Source organism: Pipistrellus kuhlii, unplaced genomic scaffold (assembly GCF_014108245.1).
Source record: "Pipistrellus kuhlii isolate mPipKuh1 unplaced genomic scaffold, mPipKuh1.p scaffold_m20_p_5, whole genome shotgun sequence".
Classification (NCBI taxonomy): domain Eukaryota; kingdom Metazoa; phylum Chordata; class Mammalia; order Chiroptera; family Vespertilionidae; genus Pipistrellus; species Pipistrellus kuhlii.
Genome location: NW_023425551.1, coordinates 14101301 through 14106850, shown reverse-complemented (window position 1 = coordinate 14106850; position 5550 = coordinate 14101301). Strand labels below are relative to the sequence as shown.

Genomic DNA, 5550 nt, shown 5'->3' with positions numbered 1-5550 from the left:
TGATCAGGGTCTCCCTTCCCTGGCTGCCAGCTGCCTGCCTGGGCCTTCCCTCATTCTGCACCGCCCCATGGTCATCATCACACCTCCTAGCAAGCAAGCGGTCTCCCAGTTGAACTCCTGTGGGGACAATTTGCACATTAGGCTTTTATATATAGAAAGAGAGGTGTACTCTATAAATTTGATCTTTGTTGCATGTAATCCTCCATTAGAATTTCTCATGGAGGATCTGTCAGTTTCTTACAGGTACCATGAAGGTATGCAGTGGAGAACCAGGGGGCATAACTCTCTGTGTTCTCAAATGTTCTGGAATGGCACTCCCAAGACTCATTTTCACTAAAGGAAGCATGAGATGATATGAGGGTAAAAAATGAGAAAGTGAATGCTTATGGCACAATAAAGGCAAAGGGCCAATGTAGGTACCTTGGGTGTGAAGTAGCAGTCATGGTTTGAACTCCTGAGATACACAGGATCCATGAATTTAGAATAGGACTTTGCTTGATACTCTTCAGTCTCCCCCACCCCTTCATAATTTCTTTTGCTACCCAATAACTTTTACTTTTCAAACCCTTAACTAGGTAAAATACTTGTTTTCTCATGTTTAAATAAAGCAAATTCAGAGGGACAAACTGTGGTTCTGTTTTCTCATTGATTGAAACTTTGGTGACCTTGATGACAACATTTTTCTGTCATTAGTCTTGATACATTGCTTGCTTGATGTGTATATAATAAAGCAGTAGTTTTAAAGTTTTAAAAATTGATATTACACTAGCATATCTCATAATATTAGCATTATTATTAATGTAATATATAGTTCACATATCTATTCATTAAGGGCATATGTGCTGTATTAGCTTAACATCACTTTTAACATTGTATCAAATTAATTTGATCTTTATGAACATTTGGTTTCACTGAAGGTAGAGAAGATCTTATAGAACTCTATGCCAGAACAAAGAGCAATATGTTATACTGCAGATGTTTAATAAATATTTGTAGATTTTAATAAATTAATAAATTATCACAGTTCAACAAATCCTTCAAGTCAAATGAACAATTTATCTTTTTTCACATGTCTCTTGCATTTACATAAGATTTTCAATAGTTATTGTTTCTAAAAATTTAATTTTAACTGTAGCTCCCATATATGTATTTTATCTCTATACAATATTACATTATATTTCAAAAGTTCATACTTTTATTGGAATTTAGTTTTATTTACTTAGTTCAGTTCAATAACCTACATAAATTACTCAGTCTTTACTGCTGTAAGATTGAGTCAAATCAAGTTCTCAATTTCCTCTCATGTTTTTTCCTCAGTGAAAGGGGAACTCAGAAGGGCCATTCTCAATTATTAGGTCAAATATTCATCTTAAACCACTAAATTATATATTTCACATTTATACGTTTAAAGTTATGAATAATACCTTGAATTAGTACAAGTTTTCTTACTAATAGCTTAGATTTACAAGTTCATCCATTTATCTACAATATAGCATGGGAAAAATAAAACTGTTTTTATAAGTAGTAATTTCTTCAGATTAATATGTTCTTGTCCATCAAATCTAAACACTACTAAGTAACTAAAGTCAGAATAATATACTATACTTTATCAAAGTAGGATTAAATTGCATTTTTAAATAAAAAAGAATTTTATGGATTAATGACATTGAAATGAATATACATAAGCTTATATTCCTACATTATCATCATTTCATACATATTCAAATACAAGAAAAGAAAAACAATTAAAGGGCATAGCATTATAAGATTCTAAAGTATAATTCTGTTTAGAATAGTAACAACATGCTGGAGCCAAGTGCCAATATGCTGTGGTTCAAGGGATGGAAAGTCATCCGTAAAGATGGAACTGTGCTGCTTGAAGCTATGGTTTGCATTTTACTACCAACTTATCCAACCGACAAGCTCCTGTGTCTGGCCCTCCAGGATGTCTACAAAACTGGTAGTATTGGTACTGTCCCTGTGGGCAAGAGTGCACACTGGTGTTCTCAAACCCAGCATGGTGGTCACTTGTGCTCTACTCAACATTACAACTAAAGTAAAGTCTGTTGAAATGCACCAGGAAGCTTTGAGTAAAGCTCTTCCTGGGGACAATGTGGGCTTCAATGTCAAGAATGTGTCTGTCAAAGATGTTCACCATGGCAATATGGCTGGTGACAGCAAAAATGATCCACCAATGGAAGCAGCTGACTTTACAGCTCAGGTGATTATCCTGAGCCATCCAGGCCAGATCAGTGCTGGATATGCACCTGTGCTGGATTGTCACACAACTCATACCACTTCCAAATTTGCTGAGCTGAAGGAAAAGACTGATCATCATTCTGGGAAAAAGCTGGAAGATGGCCCTAAGTTTTTGAAATCTGGTGATGCTGTCATTCTCAATATGGTTCCTGGCAAGCTCATGTGTGTTGAGAGCTTCTCTGACTACCCCCTCTCTGGACCATTTTGCTGTTCATGACATGAGACAGACAGTTGCTGTGGGTGTCATCAAAGCAAAGACAAGAAGGCAGCTGGAGCTGGCAGAGTCACCAAGTCTGCCCAGAAAGCTCAGAAGTCTAAGTGAATATTATCCCCAATTACTGCCACCCCAGTCTTAAGCAGTGGTGGAAGAATGGTCTCAGAACTGGTCTCAATTGGCCATTTAAGTTTAATAGTAAAAGATTGGTTAAGCATTACAATGCATCATAAAAACTTCAAAAGGAAAGGAAAATGTTTTGTGGACCATTTGGTTCTTTTGTGTATGTGTGTGTGTGTGCAGCTGTTTTTAAATTATTGGTTTTTAAAATCAGTACTTTTTCATGGAAACAACTTGACCAAAAATCTATCACAGAATCCGAGACCCATTAAAGTTATGTTTAATAAGAAACCTGTGTGTTCTTTTAGTCAACACTGTAAGTTTCTGTTATATTACTTAGATAAAAGACTTCAGAGTTGCTCAGGTCCTATTTCTAGTATTATATCTGCTGATACTTTAGAATTAAATATACTTGTTAACTTTTTTTCTGGGTGGAAAATTTTGTGTTTTCCCCCCACTTTGTCTAGGGAGAAATAATCTCTTTGTACATGGTAAAAGCTATGGGAGGAGGGAATGGTCTGCTGGTGACAATTAAATAGTTTAGGACAGATAAGCAAAGAGTAACTTGGCTAATGTGTAAGCTAGTTTCTAAAGGCCAAATTCTGTTATATAAAAGTTCACATGTTACATATAAAATTTTGTAGTTATATCAATATTGAATAAATTTATCGGTATGTCAAATTTTAGTTTTCCAGCCCAGCTGGTGTGGCATAATGGTTGAGCACCAACCCATAAACCAGGAGGTTATAGTTTGATTCCCAGTCGGGGCACATGCCTGGGTTGTGGGCTCACTCCCCAGTAAAAGGCATGTAGGAGGCAGCCAGTCAACAATTCTCTCTCATCATTGATGTTTCTATCTTTCTCCCTCCATCTCTAAAGTCAATAAAAATATATATATATTATTATTTGGTTTTTTTTTAGTTTTTCAGTTTTACTAGACTATGAATTCACATTTACAAATGCTGAGGTAGTTTAAGAATGTAAAGTGAGGCTTAAATAGTCCTGAGCATTGTCTTGCTACGGTTAATTGTATCCAAATTCTAGGAAAATAAATGATGCTGGAAGTTGAAAAAAAAAGTTGAAGAACATGCATTCATTTTATGACTTAATTATAACTACTGAAATCAAGTAATTTGTCATTGTTATAAAAATCAAGCTATGGATCAAAGGGACAAAAACAGAGTACTGAGTGAGACCTACTCATGTGTGGTTAATTGATTTGTGACAAATTTGACAAGGTAATTTAATGGGATAAAGATAGTATTTTTAACAAATGGTGCTGGAACAAGTGAATATAAATATGGAAAACATAAGTGTATCCCTTACCTTACAGCATACAAAAATTTAGCTCAAAGTGAATTATAAACATAATCTTTAAACCTAAACATATAACATTTCTATTAAGAAAACATAGGACACAAACAGTGACTGGAATCTTGAAGAAGCACAATGTGGTAGGTATCACACTACCTGATATCAAACAATATTACAAGGCTGTAGTAATCAACTGGCATAAAAACAGATACATGGGTCAATAGAACTGAGTGGAGAATACAGAAATAAACCAACACCTACCTGGCGAATTAATCTATGACAAAGGAAGCAAGAACATACAACAGGGTAAAGACAGTCTATTCAATAAATGTTGGGGAAATTGGACAGATACATGTAAAAAAAATAAAACTAGACCACCATCTTATACCATATTCAAGAAAAAATCAAAGTGCATTAAAGACTCAAATGTAACACCTGAAATCATAAAACTAGAAGAAAGCATAGGCAGTAAAATCTCTGACTTTTCTCTTAGCAATATATTTTTTTAAAAATATCTCCTCAGGCAAGAAAAAAATAAACAAATGGGACTACATAAAAATAAAAAGCTTTTGTACATCAGGGGAAACCATCAACAAAATGAAAATACAATGTATTGAATGGAACAACATACTCACCAATGATACAGTCAATAAGGAGTTAATATCTAAAATTTATAAAGAACTGAATTCAACACCAGGAAATCAAACAATCAAATTTAAAAGTATGCAAAATAACCTGAATAGACACTTCTCTAAAGAGGATATACAGATAGCCAATAAGCATATGAAAAGTTGCTCAACCTCACCAATCATCAGAGAAATACAAATCAAAACTACAGTGATATACCAATTCACACCTCTCAGAGTGACTACCATCAACTAACAACAAATGTTGTCAAGGATGTGAAAAAACAAACAAATAAATGGCACTTTAGTTCACTGTTGGTGAGAATGCAGGATTGGTGTAACCACTATGGAAAACAATGTGAAGTTTCCTAAAAAACAAACACATACACACAAAAACCCCATAAAATTGCCTTGTGACCCAGTGATTGCATTTAATGCATATGTAACCAAAGAAAATCAAAATATTAATTCAAAAGAATATATGCATTCCTATGTTCATTGCAGCATTATTTACAATAGCCAAGCTATGGAAACAACCCAAGTGCCCATCAAGCAGATGGGTAGGAAAAAAGCTGTGGTACATATGCACAATGAAATACTACTCAGCCATAAGAGAAATTAAAATCTTACCTTTTGAGACAGCAAGGATAGATCTAGAGACTACTATTTAAGTGGAACAGTCAGACTGAGAAATACCACATCATGATTTCACTTACATGTGAAATCTGAAAAACAAAATAAGCAAACAAATAAAATAGAAACAGACTCATAGATACAGAGGACAGACTAATGGTTGCCAGAGGAGAGGGTGATTGCGAGGCTGTGTGAAAATGGTGAAGGGATTAAGAAGTACAAACTAGTGGTTACACAATGGTCACAGGAATGTAAATTACAGCATAGGAAGGATAGACAATAATACTGTAATACCTATGGGAGGGGCCCGGTGGGGACTTGAATCATCATAGGAATCACTTTGTAAAGTATCTGATTGTCTAACCACTATGTTGTATGCCTAAA

At 34.8% G+C, this 5550-nt stretch overlaps 1 pseudogene; it reads left to right on the top strand.

The window, feature by feature from the left end:
• Positions 1 to 248: 248 nt before the first annotated feature.
• Positions 249 to 2624, top strand: LOC118705474 (annotated as a pseudogene).
• Positions 2625 to 5550: the final 2926 nt, after the last annotated feature.